The sequence below is a fragment of the Acinonyx jubatus genome, chromosome F2 (genome assembly GCF_027475565.1).
Source record: "Acinonyx jubatus isolate Ajub_Pintada_27869175 chromosome F2, VMU_Ajub_asm_v1.0, whole genome shotgun sequence".
NCBI classification, from domain to species: Eukaryota; Metazoa; Chordata; class Mammalia; order Carnivora; family Felidae; genus Acinonyx; species Acinonyx jubatus.
Window position 1 is genome coordinate 40959125 of NC_069394.1, and position 27435 is coordinate 40986559.

At 42.0% G+C, this 27435-nt stretch overlaps 1 long non-coding RNA gene and 1 pseudogene across 1 annotated transcript; both read left to right on the forward strand.

The window, feature by feature from the left end:
* Positions 1-1841: 1841 nt before the first annotated feature.
* LOC128312842 (uncharacterized) lies at positions 1842-22795 on the forward strand. The gene is made up of 3 exons (XR_008292659.1): positions 1842-2054; positions 16152-16240; positions 20616-22795. It is a non-coding gene; the product is annotated as an uncharacterized LOC128312842 (long non-coding RNA).
* Positions 22796-26780: 3985 nt separating this feature from the next.
* Positions 26781-27435, forward strand: part of LOC128312816 (60S ribosomal protein L32-like) — a 33168-nt pseudogene continuing 32513 nt past the window's right edge.

Below are 27435 nucleotides of genomic sequence, written 5' to 3' on the forward strand. Positions count from 1 at the left end.
CCAGGCAAGCTGCCTGCTGACCTGCGGGCGTGTGAGTGAGCCCAGGAAAGACCAGAAGAACTATCTGTCACTCAACAGAACAGTGAGCTAATAGTATCAGTTATTAATTCAAATTTTATTAAGTCCTTTCATCAAGATAAAAAGCTTCTACACAGCAAAGGAAACAATCAATACAACTAAAAGGCAGCCTATGGAATGGGAGAAGATATTTGCAAACAACACATCTGATAAAGGGTTAGTATCCAAAATCTAGAAACAACTTCTCAAACTCAACATCCAAAAAACAAATAACCCAGTTAAGAAATGGGCAGAAGACATATACACTTTTCCAAAGAAGACATCCAGATGGCTAACAGACACATGAGAACACACTGAACATTGCTCATCATCAGGGAAATACAAATCAAAACCACCTCACACCTGTCAGAATGGCTAAAATCAACAACACAAGAAACAACAGGTGTTGGCAAAGATGCAGAGAGAGGGGAACCCTCCTGCCTTGTTGGTAGGAATGCAAACTGGTACAGCCACTCTGAAAAACAGTATGGAGAGTCCTCAAGAGACTAAAAATAGAACTACCCTATGATCCAGCAATTGAACTATTAGGTGTTTACCCAAAGGATACAAAAATACAGATTCAAACAGGTACATGGACCCCATTGTTTATAGCATTATTGACAATTGCCAAACTATGGAGAGAGCCCAAATGTTCATTGACTGATGAATGGATAAAGAAGTGGGTGTATGTGTGTGTGTACACATGTGTGTGCATACACACACGTTATGTTTTCAGTATACACACATACACACACGCACACACAATGGAATATTACACAGCCATCAAAAAGAATAAAATCTTGCCATTTGCAATGATGCAGCTGGAGCTAGAATGTATTATGCTAAATGAAATAAGTCAACCAGAAAAAGACAAATACCATATGATTTCACATATATGTGGAATTTAAGAAACAGAACAGATGAACCTATGGAAAGGGGGATGGAGAGAAGAGGGAAACAAACCACAAGAGACTCAATGATAGGGAACAGAGGTTTGATGGAGGAAGGGGGTGGGGGATGGGTTGGATGGGTGATGGGTATTAAGGAGGGCATTTGTGATGAGCACTGAGTGTTGTGTGTAAGTGACGAATGAATCACTGAAGTCTACTCCTGAAACCAATATTTTACTGTATGTTAACTAAAATTTAAATAAATTTTTAAGAAGTGTTATTAAGTCCTTATATTTGGGGTGGTTTGTTCAACAGCATAAGCTAACTGATAGACTTCATTATGTCAGAAGCAGATTTGCTTTCCACCTGAAATACACACACACACACACACACACACACACACACACACACACACACACACACACAATTTGCTCTGGAATGCTCACCATAGAGTTCTTTCCACTATAAGCCACTTACAATGTACCAATGTCTTAGGTTGAATTTGTTCACTGAACACTTGCACAATTGTTAGATTATCTTGGTTTATTAGGGTAAGCTAAATGCTGAATACCCAAAATGCAAAGCCTCAATCCCAAAAGAATTAATTTTTCATACACAGAACAGTCTAGAGTGGTTCCAGACTGAAGGAGGGAGGTCTGTTCCATGTAGGTATTCATGGACCAAAGCTGACAGCAGCTCTGTCATCTTCACCATGTTTCCAAGGTCATCCTGGGCATTGCCATTCCAGTTGTGCAGAACAGAGGAACAAACATGGAAGGTTATGGCCAGCCCAAATGGGTCTATACCATATTCACACACATTCCACTGGCATGAATTCAGTTACATAAATACATATAACTGTTAGTGAGACTGGGGATAGAAGGAAACAATGGACTCTTGGTGGACAGCAGCAGTCTCTACCATACTTGTGTGGCATGTAGAGTTTAGAAATTATGACCTCAGAGTTAGGAATCCAAGAAAGAACCAGGGATTCTGCATTGATGGAGTTCACAAGAAAGAAGAGACAGAAAACCAGGCAGATTCATTATGGACAGAAGAATCACAGTAACTCCTACTCTGTCTTTTCCCAGGTGGAGGCAGGGCCAGGTAGGGGTAGTAAGACTCTGTTCTAAACATTAAATAGCTCAAGAGGGAGGTTGCAAAGCAACCTCTGACGATCTGCTGACTGGTTTTCAGAAAAGGCCACTAATGTCAAGGCTGACTGTCAACAGGGCTTCCATTCCAGCTGGGATCCTGTCTCTGAACAGAGGCAAGGAAGTACTCTGAGCACTTATAAGTAGGTTTGAGCCAGACTTCATTCCTCTTTGCCCATTTACTCATGTTAAATATGTTTGGAAAGAGGAAACAGGCCCATAAAAGTGTCATAACCCAGATCTCTTCCAATAGAGAGGATATTTTCTAATATGGAGGGCCACTACTCACAGAAAAATAATCAGTGACATAAGTTATATAAGCCTTCCTCATAATTAGGGGTGTTCCAAGAAAGACAGTCATATAATGTTCTATTTGATTCTTAGATTAAGAGCAAAAAATACAAATGGTGTATAATATAATTAGAAAAGTATGTGCTGCAGTTTGATTTTAATGCTAAATAAGACAGACAACAAGTGTTTATAAAGATAGAAAATCAAAAGACAGACAAAAACAAGGGTAAGAGGAAATAGGGGGAGAGAAACAGAGTAAGACTCTTAGTAATACACTCAGAGACATACCTGAGCAGCCACAGACACACTCACATGTATGTAACAGTTTTCAAAACTGATGTCAACATTGTGTGACCTTTTAAGATACTGTCACCACAAACATTTAAAGCTCCATTGTATTTTCCCAACTATAGGCATAAATGAAATTGTCTTTTCATACCAGCCAGTTAAATTGATGGAATTAAATCATGGGATAGAAAATCCAACAATGAAGTTCTATTTTCTTTTTCTAGGTAGCAATAGTATTTACCACAAAGTGAAGGATTAATGTAGGAAGCACCAAGCATCCAGGAAAGGAAATAGAAAGGATATATAAACCGTGAAACTCAAAGAAGAAAAAAATCCTAAATTCAAAAGAAGCCATTTTTTGGTTTCCCTAAAATACTCATTACTGGCTCATTGAAGAGTACACCGTTTCCTTCCTACTCCTTGATAACACAGTAGCACTTCATTTAGGTTTTTTAAATATTGTTTTAAACAAACATTTCTTGAGTAACCTCTATAACGTAAACACTGTTAGGCACTAGAGCTACAGAATGACTGAAATATGACCCCTTTTACAAGGAACTCACATTTTAGGGGGATAGGCAGAGAAACAAATATTACACCATTGGTGCCAAGTAGAAGTATGCACAAGATATGGTGCTGCAATCCCTCAGAGAAAATGTAAGTGTCCACAACCCAACTAGAGTGTCATCATCCGCAGCTGTTTCCATAATTGTTCCTTCTAAATGGCCTGCCCAGGTGTCATGTGACTCAAAGGACACATGTCTCCAACCATGTTTGTTAACAATTACCTAGTGCTATGTAACTAATCATTCCCAAACTTGGTGACCTAAAATTTATTTGTTCATAATTCTATAATTTGGGCTGGGCTCAGCTGGGTAAATTGTCTCTGTCTGCTCCATGAATTCTCTGGGTTCATTCATGTATTTTCAGCCGGTTGGCAAACTGAGACTAGAGAATCCAAGATGGCTCTACTCACAGTTCTGGCACCTCACCTATGACAGCTCATAGTCATTTATCCACCAGGGAATCTTCCTCCCCAGCTCCTCTCATCCTTAAAAAGGCTAGCCTAAGTTTCTTTACATGACAAACCACAAGAGTATTAAAGCGGACTCTGTCCCAGAACTTGTACAATGTTTCCTCCACCAAGTATTATTGGCCCAACAAGTCATTAGACCAGCCCAGGTTCAATTCAGGGAGGTGTGATTTACTGGAACCACTTTGTAACAATTTAATACAATGTTTTTGTGACCAAAAGTTTTCATTGCATCATAAGGAACAAAATATTCTAACCCCAACTTCTAAAGTGTCAAAGTATTCTCTTAAACAGGCAAATATCCATACCCTTTGATTTCTCACTGTTAGGTTAAGCAAGATCTTGATAATGTAGTATTTTTAACAAATGCTCCAAAGCTCTACTGAATGGTCCTTCTGCATAAGAACATCAATGGTAGAAATCTAAAGTAGAAAATGGTTTATCACGAGTTTAAAGATTCCTGTTTAGAACCACTTATGGAGTCCCAAAGACCACAGTCTAAGTTCCACTTCCTGACAATCATTTGGGGACAGTGGAACGTGAAATATTCATCTCTCAGTGTCTCCTAAAGCTCTTTTTATCTCTGAGATGGTTGTTCACAAACCACAGAGGAAGACATGCCTCTGAAATGGTTGTCTTCCTGCAGACACAGCAGGTGTCAGGACCTTTTAAATAACAGGAAAAGCTTAATTAGAAAAGCAGAATCCTGCCCCAGCCCACTTCAGATGCACTATGTTTACAGTAAGGCTCAGGTATTTGAATAGTACACACACCACACTAGTTAACTCTGGTAAAAATGGTTTGCAGGCTGCCCTTTGAAAACACTGCCTTACAGCAATGGGGTTTTCACACTGGCCTTTAAGAGGCAATTCTCCAGTTTACTCTGTCCCACAAAGGTGTTGCTCTTAGAATTTAACAAAACACATACCCTAGCTTCTTTTTTCACATTCAGTAGAGAACATGAGTTGCACAACTAGAAAAATTCACAGAGCCAATTTGTGTGAATTACCAGCTCTTTCTCAACTCTTAGCTATTCACAATAGTATCAAACTGCCTCCTTGAGGCAGATATTAAAACTGAAGACATAATTTAACAGACTGAAACAGCTTTGTAAGCAAGGACTTTACTGGTCATAACCTTCCTCTTAAACATGTCCTCCATATACAAGATTCATCTGAAGAATCCAGGAATCTCCACAGTATGCACTATAAGCATAAGCACTCAAAAGCAATGCCCAGGCTGGAAGCAAACTTAACCCTAGAATTTGTTTCTATGGTCCCTGAAAGCCCAGTCACTCAAGGCAATGTCCCCATTAGAGAGATCTGGCATCCACTGGCCACTGAGGTAGACGACCATTCTCTAAGGTTCTGGGCTCTGCTCTATGGACAGCTGTAAATAATTCTTTGGGGGGAAAAAAGGGGAATTCTCTCATCTGTTGGGAAAACATTCAAAGATGCAGTGTACTTCACTACACAAAATGTGGAAGTATAGTTAAGAAAATATAAATAAATACTTTTTTATTATAAATTAAAGGGATAGGTTTCTTTTCTCCACTTTCTTGAATAATATTAATGACTCACTGGTCACAAAACTGAGGTTGATGCTTTTCTTCTCTTGAGATTTTCAAGAGAAAAGTTAAAGAGGCAATAAAACCAACTTGGAAAGCATATGAATGAAGTGCCATGTAACCCCAGGGCAGGGTGACAAATCACACATGCTCTTTTCAGCTCTTTGATTCTAGGATTCTTCTGGATGTTCCAAAGAAACAGAAAGGACTGAAGTTTTAAGTATATTCCTAGAAAAGAATGGCCAAAAGTTTCTTTTTATTCCCTATTCTGAAGAGAGCAAGGATGAAATGACCATTCATTCATCCACTCAATAAGCATCTCGGAGCACCACAGTCAAGATAGGATGATTAAAAGTCTAATTAAAAGCCTATCCATTTCTGAAGCATCCAGCTAGAATTATCAGTATCTTGAATCTATTTTGCTTTCTCTTAAGTGTTCTGGTTGTATATTGTCTAATAACAACCCAAAACTAGAGTGGCTTAAAACAAAAACAGTCATTTATCTTGCTCATAAATCTAGTTAGGGTAGAGCTCTCATGGAGTAGAGATGGTTCATCTCGGCTCCATGCAGCTTCAGCGGGGGAGGCTCATCTGGAGATGGAAGACTGACTTCCAAGATGATACACTCACCTGTGTGCTAAGTTGATGCTGGCTATCATCTGGGAGCTCAACCCGGGCTGTCATCTGGGACTTTGGTTCTTCTTCACAGGGGCCTCTTCTTGGGATACTTGGACTTCCTCATAACATAGCAGCTGTATCTCAAGACTGAATATTCAAAGAGGTCTGGGTCTACATTCTTTTTGATTAGGCAACCCAGGAGTAACAGCCCAACTCAAGGGGTGAGCAATTAGATTCCATCTCTCAAAAGGAGTAGTAGCAAAGAATCCGACTCCCCTTTATTCTACCATAACAAGATTAAGTCTCACAAATTCTTGCTCACAGTTTTTTCCCCAATAGTTTTAATGAGAGCTTCTTTTATATGTGCCTGTAGAAAGAATGAACCTCTTAAGATTCCCTCAGAGGAGAAGTATCCAGAAGGGTGCTGTGTAATTGCCCTAGCAGCCTACTAGAAGTAATAGGAACTCTAACAAAGTAAAACACAAACTTACTTTGAGATTAACATTTTTCTCTTACGTTAGCACACACTCTTTCATTAGTAAATATGGTAGACATAATTGTTTCCCACATTCATTTCACTTTCCTCTTCTGAGCAAGCCATTTTGTTCAAAATCACCTTCTCTAAACAGCCATGTTGCTTCAGAAAGATGTATATCCCCAGCACCAGGCAGTGGATTAGGTTTGGTTTAAGTCCATTATCTCGATTTCATTACCCTTTCCAATAAATGGTTAGGCCTGTGACATACTCCTAGCCAATGACAAGTAAGAGGGAATCTCTCAGAATGTTTCAGAGAGGGGGTTGTTTGTTTTTTACCAATAGAAGACACAGGAAAAAATAGTTTCTCTTTTGTTGTGTCTGAATAGGATGTTCAGAACTGCCACAGCCACTTTGCAGCCATGAGAAGGACGGGTCTAACGATGGACCTTTCGGTGTCTTTCCATGTTTCTGAGTATCTCCTATGCTGCATTTTAGATACAGAATGTATAGACATTTAGACTGATTTGTTTTTAACCCTCGGGACAATGACAGAATCTCAGTGTAAGAAGCTGTGTTAAATGGTTAGGATAATCAAATTCTACGGAACTATACAATTAGAGACATCCATGAAAATTGAAAAGGCTGATATATAACAGAGCCTCATTTTTCATGGATTCTATATTTATGAATTCATCTACTCACTACAATTTGTAACCCCAATATCAATATTCATCCTGCTTTCCCACTCCTACATGCACAGAGTAGGGGGAGATTTTGAGCTGCCTGACACACACATCCCCAGCTGAGGTCAAACAGTAGGACACCCTGCCTTCTTGTTTCAGACTTCAGACTATATAGAAGTATCCTTTTTCATGGTATATTTCGTGTCACAATTTTTGTTTTGTACCTTTTTGATGATTTCACTGTTAAAAATGGCACCATAGTACTGAAGTTCTATCTACTCCTCCTAAGCACAAGAAAGCTATGCTATGATAAACACTACAGAGAAAATACATCTTAGATAAGCTTCACTCCATCATGAGTTCTAGTGCTGTGGCCAAGAGTTCAGGGTTAATGAATCAACAATATAATAAAGTATATTTAAATAGAACCGCACAAAAAACAAGGTTATATACTAACCACTGAAGAAAATGTGACCAGAGGCTCACAGTTTAAGTCTGTATTTCCTCTAGGAACAGTTCAGTATTTGTTAATTCAGTGTTTACAGAATCTTTTAGAACAACACTACCATGCATAATGTAAATTGACTAGGTTTCCTATTATATGCTTCTTTCTTGCACAAAAAGTATAATGTTCAGGGGGCAGAAACTCTGGAAAATGAGTACCATCAATCTCCGTGAATCCTTCTCTTACAAAATCCAATGACTTCACAGTTCTGAATCCAGCCTGCCTGGAGCCCTCCAGCGGCCTGGCATCATAACCAGATGACCTGAGGTAGTTCACCTCCACATTCCAACCGTTGTCAGCAAATCACAGCAGGCTACAATGAAAGGCTCACACTCTGTAGTCAGAGAGGGACATTAGAGGAAAGTTTTGCCAAAAGCAGATGTTCCCACAAAACATCTATTTTCAACTTGGACCTGATTATTCTGCCAGGTTTCCTCACTTGAGGTGATGGAACATTCATTTGTTAAAGTGGTACTTTGATCTGGGGTCTCCTCCAGATCTGTATCAGACAAGAAAAAAATGCTCTTTCCAACACAAGCATTTGAGCCCAGCCTGCCAGGGAAAGCCAGCTTCCTTCTGAGTCAGGCTCTAGCTCACTTTCCAGAAAGAGCCTGGCTGCATGTTTCCCAATCCCTCATGTGTCATCTTCCCTGGGTGGTAAGATCTTTCTGTCACCCACGGTGAAGTCAAGACCACTGAATCCTACAGAAACCTGGCCAACATAGGCCACTTCCATAACTGCAAAACTCAGCCAATGCAGGAGACCTCCAAGGTTAGTTCCTGCATCCAACTGAAGGCCATGACCAAGGGAGTTACAGCACTCTCCACTGCATGCAAAAGGGGATTTAGATACATCACGGCTAGTCCTTATTGACTACCCCACACTTGTCCCAGAGGTAGCCTGTACTCCTGGCTGATATCTTCTTCCCTGAAAAGCCAAACTCCTCAAATAATTTGTTCCCACCTAATGCCTCCCTCTTTCCCCACTCTCCAAGTTGTCTTCAATCTCTACTATGCCACCTAAAATTTACAAAAGTTTTCAATCACTTCCTATCAGTTGGGCTTTTTCAGTCTTAGCATTCAAGCACTCTTAGCAGCATTTGACACTGCTGAAAGACACCCCCTTGCCCGCTCCTCAAAGTACTGTCTTTCCCTTGCTCCCAAACTTCTGCTTCTCTTATCCCACTCCATCCCAGGCACTGTGACTCACTCATCATCTTCAGTCTGCTCTTGGATTCCTTGAAAACCTGGAGTGAGGCCATCTTCCTTCCTTACTCTATACCCACTCCCAAAAGGGCCTCATCCCACATGCAGCTTCACTTACCATTTGTAAACAAGACCGAAATTTACAGAAGCAGCCCAGATTTCTTTGAGTTTCAGACTTCTTTATAATAGTAACAGTGACCAACATCAATATAGTCCTATTTCTGTGCCAGGCACCAATCTAAGTTCTTCATACATGCTGGGGTGCATGGGTGGCTCAGTCGACTCTTGATCTTGGCTGAGGTCATGATCTCACAGTTTGTGAGTTCATACCTCACATCGGGCTCTGCACTGATGGTGTGAGGCCTGCTTGGGATTCTGTCTCACCTTCTCTCTGCCCCTCCCCCTGCTTGTACACTCACATTCACACATATAAAATAAATAGGCTTAAAGAATAAGTTCTTTATGCATGCTAAACTCCTTTGGGCCTCAAAGGAACCTTATAAGGTAAATACTGTTATTATAATCCCCATTTTACAGATGAAGAAACCAGGGAGCACAGAAAGATTGAGAAACTTTTCCAAGGTCACACAGCTGGTAAGAGTCAATCAGGGTCCACAGACCATGCTTTTAACCACTACACCACCACCTTTCAATCTGCTTACTAAAAATCTCTATTTGAATATCTTATAGAAAATAGGAACCGAAGTCCTAATATTTATCTCCAAATTTGATCTTCCTCCAGTATTCCCTGTCTTAGAGAATGGTCGCCACCACCCCAACAGCCATTCTGCTGCTCCCTTACCTGCCTGTCCCAACAGCTCCCAAATCCTATCCAATCCACCTCAAACATATTTCTCATATCTAACTTCTCCCCAACGGTAGTATCTTGCCTGGGCTTTTGCAAGAGCTTCCTTCTGTATGCACCCAGGGCTGCCTCCAGAACTTTCTCCCATGACAGATAAGGCAACTTTTTAAAACTCAGACCTGCCTATGTCAGTCACATCCTACACAGTTTCCCATTGCCCATGGAGGAAAGTTCGGAATCTTTCCCAGGCCTACCAAGCCCTGTAGATGGAGCCTGCTTTCCTCTCTTGCACCCTCTTGCCCCTTTCCTCCTTACTCCGCAAAGTCCCCTTTCAGTTTCTCACACGTGCACCTTCTTCTTCCCAATGGTCTGTTCCCCTTGTGTGACCACCCTCCCCTTCCCCACTCCCACCACCTGCAACCTCACTTGATCTAACTTTTGCTCATACTTCAGGATATCTTTCAGAGTTCAGCAAGCCTTTCCGGACACGTCACATTCCTGTAACACACTTTCCAAACACGGTGCTTCTCCTTTGTAGCACATCACACAAGCGTCAATAAATAATTTTGTCATAAGCTATTTAACATGTCTCCCTCAGAATATCCATGATGACTGAGGCACTTCCTGTCCTTGTCACTATGTTCACAGAACCCATCAGTGTCCTGAGAAGGTTCTCAAATGTTTTTATTTCCCACCCCCATCTGCCACCCCCCAGGGATAGAGTCATATTAGAAGCAGCTTAAAAGCCAGGTTGAAAAATTGGCACTTTTTCATCAGACAATGAGAACTATGGCAGTGTTTTAGGCAGGGAAGTGGTAGGAATAAAGTGCCATATTAGGAAATTAACCTGACAGCATAGTAGAGAGTGAACTGCATTACACAGATGAGCAGTTGGTCCAGTCATGGTAGATCAGAGCCTGGGCTGGCAGAGTGGTATAGAAAATGGAAATAAACAAGGGGGCAGAGTCAAGAGATGCTGCAAAGTAAAAATCTGCAGGATGTGGTAACTCAAGTTATGGACCACTTGTAAACCGGTCAGTTTATTTCTGCTACCTAGCAGAATGGGGCTCTGTATTAGATGCCTATGATGTAGTCATGTGCTCATAGAAGACCAGAATGTAGGGAGTCAATAGGAAAGACTGTAGGAAGGGTGCCCAAATTCCCATCCTTGTACCCTGAGAAAATGCAGATAAATAAGACAATTACATTTGCAATAAGTAAATATGAATTAAGACAAGGGCAGATAACTAATACAATTACAACTCACTCCACCTTATCTAGTATCCAAAAGACTCATCTGTTGTTGCTTAAAGCAGGTCAACCTGGATGGCAGTAATAAAAAGCCTTTCTGCTTTGGCCATGCTCTGTTTTCATCACAAACAACCATTCTTTACATCTGAAACTGAAGTTTCATAACCTTGTTATCATATTTTAAAACATCGACTTCCTCTTATGAAACAAAACTTTGTAAAATAGGCCAAAAGCATTCCAAGTGTTCTCTGATAATAGACAGAGACAAGCATTATCAAATAATCTGGCTGCATTTACAAATGTATAAAAATATTTAAAGTCACTAATCTGAGTGCTTCTACCTTAAAGGCCATTATTTACTTCTAACATTAAAGAGCTTTCCATCATCCACACATAATAAAGAAATGGAAATTCTGAATAGCCCCACAAATGAGATGCCTCTCTATCTCTTAGGTTTTGAGGCTTTTGTCTCTCCCTAAAGATACCAAAAAAATTTAAACTAACTTTCAGGAATGGCTTGGCCCTAAGTGAGATATATGTAAGTATATAAAATGTCAGACTGCATTTCTCAATCCTGGCCTTTTGTACTGAACTTCTAGTTCATGGGAATAAAATGGCACTCAACACCACTACGCTCTGCATAAGTATTTTGGGTGCATCATATGACTTCTCAGCCAACAAAAAGCTTGTCTGAATCAAAATGCTTTGGAAATTTCTTAAAAATGTAACACTCTGTGCAAATCTATACATAAACTCACAGCTCCTCCCCATTTACCAGCAAGGCTGCAAATGGATTGAAAAAAGGCAAATCAGAACCGTGGGCTAAAATGTGCCCCCATTAACCAGTTGTAGAGCACTGGCTTTTCCAAGCCTCCATGTGCTGACCAGCATTCCATGTTTGTGTTAGTGTCCCTCTTATCTTAAAAATCATGATTTATCTCGACAAACTTTTAATAAGGTCAGTGGTTATGTCAACAAAAGAATAGTATTTGGTCTTGAAATAGGAGGAGAAGGACTCTAAGCAAAGTGCAATTAATGACAAAGCAATAATCCATTCAAACCAAGAGGAAATGGCTTGAATGAAAACAAATGACTTGAATTTTTAAAAAATAAACTATTTTTAAGTTATACAAATGCAATTTCCCATTTTTGTTTACTTTGGTTGTATTATTTTTCTATTTACATGTAAGCCAACCAGAGCCTGATGGCTGATTTCATCACAGAAAAGAACAGCAGAGGGGTGCCAAATTTCTTGGTACCTGCCACAATAGAAATTGTTCCCATGCGTGCTCACTGGGCTCAGCCTATGCAACTACTGGAGATCACTGTGATACAGGACTTCTTTTCTTGATACAGCACTAATTTCATCTTTGCAACAAGCCTGTAAAATCAGTACTCCTGGGCCCACTTCACACATAAGCAAACTGGGACAGATTGGGCAGTCAGAAAGATTATCAGCTAGCACAAGGATGATAGGTCACATAAACTCTGGTCATTTGACTCTAGGTCCATTCCCCACACACACTGCTATTTGATAAACACAGATCAAAATTTCTGGAATCTCTGGTACATGCCCAGGGCCAACCCAAGATTCTTTAAACCCCATGTTAGTCCAACAACTGTACCCCTTTCAACCCAGTGGGTAGAATCAAGCCTGAAATAAACAGCTCCACCTATTAACCTTTAGAAAAAAGACTCAAGAGGAGCACCTGGATGCCTCAGTCAGTTAGGTGTCTGACTCTTGATTTCAGCTCAGATCATGGTCTCAGTTTGTGAGATCGAGCCCCACATTAGACTCTGCATTGACAGCATGGAGCCTACTTGGGATTCTCTCCCTCCCTCTCTCCCTCTCTCTTTGACCCTCCCCTGCTCGCACTCTCTCTCAAAATAAACATTTAAAAAAGACTCAGGGCACCTGGATGGCTCAGTCAGGTAAGTGCTCAACTCCAGCTCAGGTCATGAGCTCACAGTTCATGGGTTCAAGCACCGCATCTGGCTCTGTGCTGACAGGGCAGAGCCTAGACCCTGCTTTGAGTTTTGTCTCCTCTCCCTGTCCCTCCCTGGCTCATCCCTCTCAAACATTTTTTTAAAAAACATGTTTTTAAAGACTCAAGACAAAATATCTAGATTTCCTTCTATAAACTAACCACTGACCACATGCATTGAGTATTTCAATACCTGTAATTGACACACACACACACAAACACACACACACACACACATCATTTCCCCTCTAGACTTGTCTGTTGCGGGCAATCATGTTCAAAACTAGCTGTGGCCAGAACTAAAGGAGGCAGTAGAGTCAAGTGAACAATGTTGAGCTGCCTCATCTGGGTGACCATTCCCAGCACCCCATTATTTGCAGCACCAAGTTGAACCCATAAAAATCTTATGTCCAGACTTGTTCTGCCACACCAGTAAGCCTCTTCCTTCCATCAAAGGACTGAAACAAATACTATCTACTGTTTATTCACTTACCTCATTTAACAAATATTGAATATGGAAAATCAACTGTGTGTCAGGCATTCTGATAAGTAAACACAGTCTTACTGCTCAAAACCGAAGTGTGGAGCTTAGAAAACAATGTTTTGAAGTGTGTTAAGAGGTACAGTAAAGAAGAATAGTGTCTGTGGACAGTCTATAGACTTAGAGATCAGAGAAGGTTTCCTGAGGGAAGGCATGTATGAGCAAAACTATTATGGATAGAAGGGAGTTAGCTAAAGGAAAAGCCTACTATGTGCTGGGAATTTTCTGTCTTCTCTTTTAGTCTTTTAATAACTTTCTAAGGTTATCATCACCATATGACAGATGGGAAAACAGGTTCTCATGATTCTTATAAGGGCCACCTAGTCTCAGAATTCAAATGCAGTTCTGCAAACCCCAAAGCCCATGTGTCATTACTCTCACTACTCTGCAAACGAAACACCTTCCCACAGGTCCTGTAGGAGCCATGAATGGGCATCATTGTCAGTCTAAGACCCCCTTCCTTTGTGTTATTAGTCTTCTGAAAGATGCACAGAAAAGGTTCTCATGCCAACTGCTGTTTGGGCTGCTATCTCAGGCACCACAACGGTGGTGCTGGGTCAGAACTAGGGATTGATTTGGGGGGGTGGGAGGGGCTCTGTTGGGAATGTGTCCTTCCTGAACCACAGCGGGGGGCCTGGGTTCTGCAGCAGGCTGCATTCACAGCACCAGTGATTGATACACCCACAAACCTCTCCATGACTTCATCTGTCAAAGCCACACATTCATTTGTATCAAAATTACATCATTTTATACAGCTTGGTCAGCTGTCTTCTTCCCCAAACTTGTTACCTATAGACACTGGGAGGTTTTCACCAAACTCATCCACTGGCAGAAGAGAATTTGAATCCATCAGGGATATTCAGAAGAAAGAACCACAGGCCCTGATAAGATTATGGGGATGGATTACCTAAATAAAACTGTAGTGTACATTCCTACATCAACTACTTTGACTTAGTGGGAAAACCCATCTGAGTGTGCAAGTTCTGGTGCGTTGGTTCAAAGAACAGTCTTATCACCTTTCTGCTGTACCTTCACTGGAAGATCTAACTTTGGTGAATGAGAATCTTGCAAGACTCCAGAGTTCTCATTCTGAAAGTAATTTCTCATTAGCAAGATGCAGGCATTGTAGGCAATTTGCTAGATCTAAAACTTAGTCCCTATAACAGCCCCTATAAATCCTAGATGCCAGCTTGCTCTCTCCTGCTGCTTTCTCTTAATTGCAGACTGTCTCAAACAGATCAGTTAATTGGGAATTCTGGTGAATTATGTTCCATGTGGTTGAAGTGTCTTTGAACCGAGGTTAATTTTATGTTCATTGAGACCTCCTAGGTGCTGGCACCATTTATGTGCAGCAGAGGACCTCCTCTTCAAGAGCAATTACTCACAGTCACAGACAAATATGGTCATTTCACTGACAAGTCTCGCTCTAGTCTAGGCATCAGTCATGGGAGGAAATCCTCCCTTGCAAGTCTGTCTTCACTATCAGAGCAATGGCACTGTTCTCCGTCTTCCTCTTCCTCCCTTTCCTACTCTCTCTCCTCATAGCTCCACGTGGCCTCATGCTGCTTCTGGCTGCCCACAACCTCCTTCCCAGGGTACTCCTCATGGAGAGCAAAGGTCTCCCCAAAGTGGCATCTTCCCAGGGGATTTCTGTGTCCTCCAAGCCAGTCCCCCATCCCATTCCCTGTTCTATTTCCCTCAAAGAGATCACCTCAGGTAGACTGAAAGCAGTTTTAATCTTTTAAAAATGATTAATATAATAATTACTAATATGAGTGAAATAAATGATACTGAAACATCAGTAGATTTAACTCCTCTGGAAGGGGTCTTCTCCATTTTAAGACTTTATCAACCTATGCTAAATGGGGAGACACAAAGTTAAGTGGGGACAATCTGTCAACAGTCTTCCTCTGTGACAAAACTTCAGGAGAACCTTGATCAGCACTATACTCTGACACTTCCAGTCCACCATTGGCCTTTGCTTTAACAAACAGTAACCTCCAGAGGATGGAATTTTCTCCCATGCTCAGGCAAGAACTAGCTAGGTGTCATCCTGAAACACAGAGGAGTGATGAGAATTTTGTCTCTCTGCATCATCTGTTAAATCTTTACTGAAGGAGTCATTTATTAAATCTTTACTAAATGTCTGTCATGCTGAGTATAAAGGCTTAAGAAGGTCTCCATCAAACTCATGATTTTATGTTCTGGATACAGACATATATACAAAAATATATACAAATAAGGAAAGCATGGCATGAAAGATGCTCCCCTTACTAGAGCCACACATGGGAGATTTACAGAAGACTAATATTCTCTCAGTTATATTTGGGAGCAGGAAAAGGGGAGAGTATGAAGTTGTGGGAGGGCAAGGCCAGGAGTTCTGTCCAAGTGCAGAACACTCAGCCCTTACCCACAGCCAGGCTAACTTTCCTACCATTTGAAAAGAGGTTCTAGGGACACAGCCAAATAGTCTACCCTGAAAAGATCAGTGAAGAATTAAAATCAATTGTCCAGACAACTCAAGGGCTGATAGACCGAATGAAGTAACATGGTGTAGTAAAGAATGGGGGGGGGGGGGGGGACTGGCATGGGTGTGCATATTGGTTTAATCACTAATTGCTAGGTGATTTGAGGCAATTAAATTCTCAGAATTTGGTTTCCTTGTCCGTAAAATGATAAAATATACATTTCATAAGGTTGTCTTAAATATGCAATTATAGAGGTAGTATATGTGAAGGACCCAGCACCCCAGAAGAAAAAAAATCTTACAGCGCCCTTACTTCCTGATTTCCTCTCCAGGCCCATATACCTGTGTGGAGAAACTAATCCCAATCACAGCAGAATGAAACAACTTCTGGAACCCATGGGCAGGGGAATGACTCAGTCAGGTAAGCATCAATCATAACAGAATTGAAACAACTCCCATGACCCTTGTGGGGGCTCAGTTGGGTGAGCGTCAGACTTGATTTCAGCTCAGGTCATGATCTCATAGTTCGTGAGATGGAACCCTACGTCCGGTTCTGTGCTGACAACATGGAGCCTGCTGGGGATTCTCTTCCTCTCTTTCTCTACCCCCCCCCCCACCACCACCACCACTCTTCCATTCACATGCCCTCACGTGCTTGCTCTCTCTCTAAATAAAATAAACAAACAAACAAAAAAAAAGAGGGGCGCCTGGGTGGTTCAGTCAGTTAAGCATCCGACTTCAGCTCAGATCATGATCTCATGGTCCGTGAGTTTGAACCTCGTGTCGGGCTCTTTTCTGACGGCCCAGAACCTGGAGCTTGCTTCAGATTTGGTGTCTCCCTCTCTCTCTGCCCCTCCCCTGGCCATACTGTCTCTCTCAAAAATAAACAAAATCGTAAAAAAATAAAATTAAAATTAAAAAAATTTTAAAACGAACTCCCAGCATTCAGGTCTGTGGTCTCAGAAAAGCAATGGAGAAGTAGACATAAGGGTAGGTCTTATTAGACAGAAGAGGCCAAAGTGTGCCAGAAATATACCCAAAGGCCACAGGCACGCTATTTTGCAATGACCCTGAACATAGTCTTTAGCTCCCATATCCACCCTTTTTCTGATCTACCTTTTTTCCATTAGCACTTCCTTGAGCCCTTATTAGCTAAGATTCTGGTTTTCCAATAATACCTTGAGGGACAGTCAGCTTTTGGACAGGCAAAATCCAAGGATGTATCAGACAGCTGGGGAAAGCAATCAAGAGTTAAGGGATGGGAGCAGGAGGAGAGGGATGGATACCAGGGAAGGAGGTAAATGGGCACAAGAAAGCATCACTCACTCCATATCCTTGTTGAGGATCAGCTCTGTTGTGCCAGCATCTCCTAAGCATCAAGAATAATGTTGTTCTAGTTAAGTCCCAGAACTGGAAAAGGACTTTCAAAATCATCAGGTTCATCCTCTGCCCCCAAAACCCAAGACTACCTAAGAACTAGAGCAAATACAGAAACAAGTCTAATTATTAAAGAGACCTTCATTTCTTATGAGCCACCATGTGAATTTTGTTTTCTCTTTACTACCTCCCCAAACTCAGGAAACACATGCATATTGACCTCAACCAGCTCTGAGTGACAAGCAGAGAAAATAAAGCAGAAAAGAAGGTGGGGGGGAATGCATCCAATTAAATCAGTAGGATTTAATTGCCCATATGGAGTTAAGCTGGACAAGGGTGATATCAGAGGACAGCTGGAGGTGGGAATGTCTGCATGCATTAGGGGCTGAGTCTGGAGGCTAGGAAGGCCATGAGACCATTTAATCCATTTTTCTTCCTAATGTTTATTTTGAGAGAAAGACAGAGAGCACAAGTTGGGGAGGAGCAGAGAAAGAGAGACAGACAGACAGACAGAATCTGAAGCAGGCTCCAGGCTGCGAGATGTCAGCACAGAGCCTGATGCACACTCAAACTCACAAACCGAGAGATCATGACCTGAGCCAAAGTCAGACTCTTAACCAACTGAGCCACCCAGGTACCCCTAAGCCATTTGTTTAATCTTTGGGCTTTGCCAACATTAATACCAATTTACCCCCATGTTAAAATACCAGCTAGATTGCCCTCATAGGAGACTAGAAACAAAGCAGTGACTTCAATTCATTCACTGATTCATTGGGCACCTACTGTGTGTCAAGGGTGCATCCAGGCCTCCATCATGTTGAACTCCTCAGTAAGTTGGGTGGACATATGAGGGTTATTGACCTTGATAAGAGCAACCCTCATAACCTGAAACTGACACCTGTCCAGCTGACCCTCAGTGTTTGTTAAAGAACTCATGTACCCTGCTACCTCTTTTCACTGCTGCTGTCAAAACACAGAGCCGGGCACCCTGAAGGTGGCTTGATAAATTCTGTTCAACCCATAATGGAGACGACAAGTTCCCTGACCTCAGGGTAGCATTGAATCCACTAAAACAAAACGTTTTCAGAAAGGCTTATTTTATGGAGTAGATTCCAAAGGACTATGTGCTCAGAATAAGTAATCTGACATGATAAAGGCCACGTTCAGTGTCCCTAAAATGCGGGCACATGTGGTACAGGCCACAAACAGACTCCAAGCTCGCAATTGCTTTGTTTTAACCTTGGCAGCCCTGCAGCTTGGCTCCCACATTCAAAGGGATGATGTATTTTCCCATATTTATTATTTGCACTGGACTACTGAGGAAAAAAAGCAGGGCAGCAGGCCGATGTGTCTCAGTATTCCTGCCAGGAATAACAGAGAGGCCTTGCACCAGCGCCTCATTAGCTTATGGAAAACAGTTCCCTAAGGAAACTGCAGGGTGTAAATAAATTTAAAACATTTCAGCTTTTTGAGGCCTGCAGATGCCAAATTTGTAAAACAGTGGTGGCTCAAGAACGCTGTAACATTCTGTTGCACGTCTCATAAATTTAGCATAAGTTCTGTAGTTGTTAATAAGCAAAATAATGTGATATCATGGACATACTTTTTAAATACAATATGCATTACTTTGTTATTTGTAAGCAAAAATTTTGTTGGTAAATTCAGTCCAAAAGGACAGGACAGTTGTATAGATCCTCACGCATATATGTTCCTAACTCAGGGCCCTATTTAAGGAACTATCCTCTATGGACACTATACCATGCCCTAGTATATGGGCAGAACTTGCTACAGCTTCATAGATTATCCATGCTTCGCACACTGTGCTAAAAAGCATTATATACAAGAAAAATGGGTGAGGTTTAAACCTACATCTCGAACTGAATATTTCCGCTAATTGTTAACAAGATACACACAAAGAGTGGGCTTTTAAACTTATGTCACAGACAACATCTAATCTAATCCCCTCATTTTAAAAACAAAACACTGAGTGCCGGAGAATCAAAGCAATTTATCAGATTCCCACTACAAGTCAGCGGCAGAGCTGGGAGAACACAGATTTTTTTTCTCTGTTCACTGTTCATAAGTCTAATAGGACCAGAGCTGCATAGCACATGGCACCCTGGCACATGGGGAGCATGAAACAAAAGTTGGCTGTGACTGTCCCTGTTGCTACTGTCATTATTTCTGCTACTCCGAGGTGCTAAGTAATACAGCTTATTTTCATCTTTGCCAACAGTAAGGACTTCTGAGAAGCTCACACTAAGACTAGGCTTCATATATGTTATCAAGATATTTTAAAGCATTAGCCCAATTTCTTTCATTAGGTGAAATAATATTCCTCCCTCCCCAATATTAACTCCTGGGTCCAAGAAGTCTCATATACTCTTCATTTCATTTAACAACACATGATATATTGTTTCCCACTAAGTCGTGATTTATTCATTGAGTACCAACAGACTATAGACTTTCTAAGGGCAGGAACCACATCCACTTTTTCATCTGTAGCCACAAATCCTAATGCCTACTGACAGTAGGCTCTCAATAAATATTTGATGGCTATGGTACTCAATGATGGGGACTCAAAGGCAAGTAAGACATGATCTTTCTTACATTTCACAGTCTGATGAGGCCCATTCTTCTTGAACCTATTTCAGTTTTTAGTCCACTCCATCCATATAAATTGTTAAGTCCATATAACCCATATTCCTATTAATCCAGGAATAGTCTTCAAACAAGATTTCATCCAAGATTGGTCTTCAAATAGCCCTAACAATAACACACCTCAAATATACTAGATAAAGGTGATCCTTAAGAGATAAATGGATACGTGGGCTATATACTAAAAGAAAGCTATACAGATTGGGCAAAATAAAAAGTCTACATAATTTTTTAAAAGAGGAAACCTAAATTCAATTCAAATAAGATAAAATAAATCTCAAGAATTCAGTTCTAAGAAGCCATTTGATCTATACCAAGGGCTTACAGCACATGAGCTATCAAAGACCTTTGGCACAAGGTTACTCAATCAGAATATGCAAACTAATGCAAGTAAGTAACACCTGGCCAAAGGCTAAGGCTAGCCCTAAGAAGGGAGTAGCTAGGCAGCCCAAAGGTTCACAATCAAGGTCCTGATTTATGGAGGGTCTCTTCAGTGTTTCTCAAACATTAATGTGGATCAGAATCCCCTGGAGGGCTTGTTAAAACACAAATAGCTAGCTACCCTCAGAGTTTCTGGGGCAGAACCCAAGAATTTGCATTTCTAACAGTTTTCCATGTCATGCTGATGGTACTGGTCCAAGAACCCCTAGTTTAGAGAAAGCACAATATACACGTCCCAAGACTTGTGGACAGTAAAATATCAATGCCAGTGACCTGTATAGTATGAACTAAGTTTGCCTTTTTTTAATTCCTTGAGCCAGTCAGCGATCGTGTGTGCCATACATCTGAGTGACTCAAGCCAAAGCAGAAAATGAATTAAGAAGCCATTCCAGTTATGGGACAAAATGTAGAAGAGTAGCCTGAGATGGAAACCCAAAAAAGGAAAAAAAAGTTCCTCAGATGTAAAAGCATCAGAACCAGAGGCAAGGAGGTGGTGAGCAGAAGAACTTGACAGAGAGGGGGAAAGTGGATGAGGAGAAATTGCACCACTGGAGTAGTGCCAAGGAACTGGGGCTCCTCCAAGCTCTGACTGTAGGCTTTGTGAGTAACAGCCCCACTTTTTGTGCATTTACCATTATTCCAGGCTCTGTCCTAGGAGATATGCAGGTCTCTCTGAAACCTCACAACATCCTCTGAGGTAGTTCTCTCTCTTTTATAGATCTGGAAACAAAGACTCTACAAGATTAAGTAATAACAGCTAGTAAGTGGTAGATTCGGGATTCAGATTCCTATCTCTCAAGTTTGACTCTTTTCACCCACCCAGTCTGCCTTCCTATTCCTCTTCTCTGAAGATGAAGCCTAAAGGCGAAGGCACTGAGGGAAACCACGAATAGTGGCTAGAATAGGGCTAGAAAGAAGTAGAACATAGAGAGGAAGAGGGAGTACGGTGCAAGGGCTCACACTCTAGCTTCGGGACTAGACAGATCTGCACTCAGACCTGTGTTTCTCTACTTAGGAGATATGTGGTCCAGGACAAATCACACAATCTGACCCCAATTTCCATGTGTGCATAAGGATATTAACAGCTACCTTCCAGTGTTACTAAGAATATAGATATATTTTTATTTTAGAACTAGGGGGTTTTTTTTTAGTACATTTGTTAGCAAATAGATATTCAACAATAAAGGTGATAGTGGGTGATGATACGGTGGAGAAAATCCTGAGACCGTAGTAGTCAAGGAGCCAGAAAGAGAACATTTAACAGCTTTCAGTAGGTTTCAAGCCCCAGGTTTGAATAAAACCTATACCCAATACAAAGAGAATCTGCCACTGTCCGTTGCCAACCAGGAATGTGAAACTGGGGAGGTATGTGAAAAGCAACTGAGCAACTTTTGATCCTATTTTCAAAAACAGAATAATATATATATATACTCCAGAAACCCTAGACTTTCAAGCTTATGGTTGAACCTATATGTATACAACCTTTGGGCACCGCAACAGAGCATTCCTTTTTAATTCAGAGACAAAATAAACAAGGCTACCTCCCCTGAGGGTTATCCAACAAAAATCAACACTTAATGCTGGAGTTGAGACCAGAGTATTCAAAGACACCTTGAAGAGACCAAGTGATGCAAAGGTTCCAGTAGATTTCACTGAAACTAATGAAAGGTATTTATAGCACTAAAGGAAAGACACAAAGAGGAGGCTGACAGGAAATAAGACAAATGCGGGAAGGGATGAATGAATGTCAAATTGTCAGGAGCAGAGCAGACAGTAATTCTTTACTAAGAAGAGTATGCTCTAGTCCAAGTACCTGAACTAAAAGCTCCTTGAAGACAGGAACTATTCTTTCTCACCTTTGCATCTTCAGGAACTAACACAGTGCCTGGCACAAAGTAGCAACTTAATATGTCAAAGCCCCACTGTATGCTTTCTGGGAAGCCAGGACTATCATGATTGCCTTCACAAAGGATGTGCTGTTCCCTGTACTCTGCCTTACATGTCAATCAAAAATATTCCCTGGTTCTCTGTGACTCTTAGTCCAAAGCCCTAAGTCCTGTTAGTGTGGTATTTCAGCCCCATTCCATTTTCCCTTTCCAGGGTAGGTTCCCATTCCTTCTCCTAAGTCAATTCTCTCTTCCTGCCAAAATGATCTATCCAAGCCTAAAACCAAGCCACCTTACATTCTCTCAACACTTTTTCCCTACATGATTTGTCTCAACCATAAATGCTCTCTGTTTTTCTGTACCTTTTAAGGTCCCGTCTCTAGAAATGTCCCCTGGACACCTCAGGAGAATTTTCACTCTCCCACTTTCAAACTCTTTGAGCTCTTGTTTCTCTACCACTCATTCAGCATTCACCAAATACCATCTTGTGTTGACATTTGTGTTTTTTCAAATGACTGTCTTACCTCCCCTGATGAACTACAAACATCACGTCTTATTCATCACTGCATCCTGCCTTGGGCCTTGCACAGAGTTAGCACTTAATAAATGTTTGTTGCTGCTATTAATGATGAAAAACAAATGCTTTGGTAATTCTGAGGCATCTGACATGCCCAACCCACCCACACTCTATGTCATCATTTCTTCCACTGGAGGTAAACAATGTCTCTTCCACCAGCAGTTTCCACCCAGTCCCTCCCTGTGCCCTGGCTAACCGGGGACAAAAGGAAATACTTGTTTGTCTCAGCCTGGATGGGAATCTCCAGCCTGTCAGAGGCTCACAGACTCTCACATCCCTAGCAGCCACCTCTCTAGGCCTGCTTTTGGTTGTCAACCAGCTACAGGATCTTCTAAAAGGCATTAAACAGCCATGCGGCTCTGGCCCTAAATTTCATTGCCCTTTCACATAAGGTTGTCATTAAGATAAACGAGATCATAGATCTGAAAATGCTCTGAAAAAAATCAAAAGTTATACACAAAAGAAAAGTGTTTTAAGGAACCAACTTAGCCTTTTCTGCCCTTTAGGAGATCACTTGGTTTGGTACCCTGGCAACCCAACCACCTAGAACTGTCCCCTTTTCTTTTTTTAATGTTTGTTTATTTGTGAGAGAGAGACACAGAGTGTGAGCAGGGGAGGGGCAGAGAGAGAGGAAGACACAGAATCTGAAGCAGGCTCCAGGCTCGGAGCTGTCAGCACAGAGCCCAACACGGTGCTCAAACTCATAAACCAGGAGATCATGGCCTGAGCTGAAGTCTGACACCCAACCAACGGAGCCACTCAGGTGCCCCAAATTGTCCCCTTTTCTTAGAACCTAGTGTTGTGGGGTTTTTTTGTTGTTGTTTTTTTGTTTTTTGGTTTTGTTTTAATCAGAGAAAGACTGAAGTATTAGAGACAGAGTGGCTCAGAGGAATCCTCGGCCAGGAGGGTATTTTAAGAGTTCCCTGTGTTGTGTTCATTTTCTTCTGCAGCCTAATTCTGAATTTAGACATCCTGAAAGGGTTTCTTTTCTCTCAAATGCTTCAGAGGATAGCCCTGAATACAAAAAGATTGCTTAAACATGCAAGACAGCAGAGAACAGAAGGCCAGTCCCCCCAGATTTCTCCAGTTCCACAGGCCACATTTAAATGGCCAATAGCCCTCAACTGGCTGGGAGAGTCAAGAGAAAGCCACACTCCTTGAATCTCTGGTAGTTGTTTCTTCTTCTAAGAGGTTGCTTAGAGAACAGAATACCCCAAAGAAATGTTCTTTCTCCTCTACGGGATATTCTAAGCAGGCTGCTGATGGAACAGACACTGACACGCTCAACTAAGTCATCTTCCAACATCCACTGAGTGCTCACTGTGTGCCCAGCAGCACCATAAGTCTGGCCCAGCTCCAGATGATGGGAAGGACTTGATGCTTGGCATGCCACAGTTAAAAGTTCTTTGCCCAAAACCCTAGTTCTCCTTTAATCTTCATCACTGCCCACCATTTCATGCTGCTGACTTTCATGAGAACAGATGCTGATAGGTAAAAGGATGTGCAAAGAAGCACATTTAAAATAAACAAGGTACAGAAAACACAGTAAGACCTTTCCCTGAACCTTCAACACATAAAAACTGGGAAGCCTGTCTTAATCAGCTCATGCTGCTCTGACAAAATACCACAGACTAGGTGGCTTAGACAGAAATCTATTTTGTCACAGCTCTGGAGCCTGGAAGTCCAAAGTCAAGGTGCCAGTATGATTGGTTTCTGGTGAGAGCTTGGTCCTGGACTGGAGAGAAAGAGAGCAAGCTTTCTGGTGTCTCTTCATAGAAACACACTAATCCCATCATGACGGCCCCACCCTCATGATCTCATCTAAACCTTTCAAAGGCCCCATCTTTAAATACCATTACAAAGAGGATAGGGCTTCAACATATGAATTTGGGAAGACATTCAGTCCATAAAAGAGCCCCAGAGAATGTCCAGAATCCCTCCTCCATACCACTGGAAAAAAAAAAAAAAAAACCACAAAGCCCCATGTCTGTTACTCCCTCAAAGATAATGGTCCTGGGTCTCCCTAGCCTGTAATTCCATTGGCTACCAAACCTTTAAATGACTCACACTGGTGCACCCAAAATATGAGTCCTGAATCCCTGCCCTCAGCCTTATTCCTTGATTTATTTTACAGTCTTAGAGATTGAGAGTTTATCCAATATTCCATGCATACATAAACATAATAATCCATACAGTTTTGTTTTTACACAAATACCTGAAAACTACATGAAAAAGAGAAGACTGAGGGTGCAAAAAAGCCCAATGGGCCTCTCCCTTATCCTACTTTTGCCCCAGGGGCTCCTTAACCTGAATCTCTCCCCAGACTGTACTCTCACATACAGACATGATACCTGAAATGCTTCTCAACCAACAAGACAGCACTCAGCCAAGGGGTGGGCAGGGCGCTAGAGGCCCCTGCTGTGCCCAGACCATTTACCAATCATTTACAGATATAGCCACACAGGTGTGTACTGCCTGAGACTTCACCCTGCCAGTGTACAATCTTCCCATTGAAAAGCAGCTGTTCCCTAGAACTCTGGCTCAGGTACAGAGGCTCATCGGTGCTTAGCCCTGTCAAGGGCAGCCCACTGTATTTGCTCCCTTTCTTTTTGGATGTGGTCTGCTCATTACACTAAATAGTCAGCCCTTTGGAGAACTCCACCTCACAGTTTCATCCACTGCCCACAGGTCTCAATTCCTCACTTTGCACACAATAGGTTATTAAGCAACACTAAATAAAACCTGCACTGAGCCTTCAGAGTGAGCTGGACATCACCACTTGACAGACAGCCATTATGGACTGGATGTTTGTGCCTCCCCCATTGCCTCCAGACCTAACCCTCAATATGGCTGTATTTGGAGATGGGCCTCTAAGCAAGTAATTAAGGTTAAATGAGATCACAAAGATGGAGCCTTGACCCAATGAAATTAACGTCCTTATAAGAAGAGACACCATAGAGCTTCATCAATCCTGCACTCTCTCTCTGCCACACACAAGGAAGTCACATGAACACACAGCGAGATGCGGCCACCCATATGCCAAAAAAAGCAGCTTCATAATGAAGCCTACCTTGCCAATACCTTGATCTTGAATTTCCAAGGCTCCAGAATGAGATTACATTTAAGTCCCCCAGTCTACGGGTACTTTGTTATAGCAGCTCAAGATGACAACACAACATGACATTCTGATTTTCATTCTCATGACGACCCTGTGAGGTCAGTACTACTACCTGCATGTAAGAGATACAAAAGTCTAGGAAGAGAAAGGTCACCTAACCTGTCCTCCATCACAGAGGGCAGTAAACCCAGCATCAAGCTCAAGTCTACATTCAATGGAGTGAAAAGCCCATATTCTTAACCAGTAAGCTAGACTGCCACATGGATGCACTTCGCAATGGAAATAACCATCATTGCCACGATAGTAATAGCTAACAGATATGGAGCACTTACATGTTGCAGTATCATGTTAACCACTTCTCAAACATACTTCTTCCTTGCAACAACCCTTTGAGGCAGGTGCAATTATTACTGTCATTTTAATAGTACCTAATAAAGAAAACAAAGATGTCATGACTCCCTTCATTTCTAACTCCTGTCAGTATTCTGTTTTATCCCTTGTTCTTCCCTGAAACAACCTTCAACAAATATTCATGATGAGTCACGTGCCATCTGGTTGGGCCATGTGTGATTTTCCAAATGGACTTAAATTCTTTCTGGAACAGGGGAGGGTGCACCCTAACTTTTCTTTTAATCCACAAAACAGCAGGATGTCAGGGCCCCACTGGGCTCACAAGGACCATGTCTGGAAAAGAGCCAGGTAAGAAAGTACCAGCAGAAAGCGTCTTATTTTCTGTCAATTCAAACGCAGCCCGCGCTCTGGTACTGAGGGAAGCAAATCATATCCAGGCACACGCCCAGGAACAGGTCCAACCCCACTCTGCTGGCAGAGCGGCAGCCCCCACCCTACCCTCCTCACAGTTTGTGAGCAGGCTGCCAGCACCACACTTCTCGGCTTCCACTGAATGGCGGAGGGGCCTTCACTGCAGCAACAGATGTGGGCCAGTGTGCTGCCATCCATCTTCCCCAGCCATCTCCAGGATGGTAAGGAAAGTGGTGCAATGCTTTTCCATGACAGGCCAGAAACACAAGCTCTGCCTTCAAGCCTGGCCTCTCCCCCAAAAGTTCCTAGAATTGACCACATCTCCCCTAGACTCCAGGCTTCCTGGGGTGGCTTCACCCCTTTGCAAGGCTTTGCAGCAGAGTATGACATCATAGCATGCCCAGAGTGTGAGGTAATAAGTGAGTCATGCTCCAAGAAAACGTCTGTCTTCCTCACAGCCCCCAGGAGTGGCCTGAGGAAGGGCTATCTGAGGGAGGATCTGCAAAGCTTAGTGCCGAATATCTGGTCACCTAACTGATTTCCACTAGGGAACCAGACAAAGTAAGATGGCTCCTCAGGGGGCAGCCCCATGGCCAAGTGCCATGGCTGCCTGGAATGCGAGGAGAAAGGGCCATGGGTTTTGTGTTTTGGGGGGGGGGGGGGGTTGTTTTTGTTTTAGAAGAGGGAACACTGTTTCAGTGGTTGTTTATCATACCAACTTTACCCATGGTGGTTTTCTTCATGTGTGTAAAACTAAAATAATGGTATTGCTGTTCCCTTTTGATTAGTTACTTCTA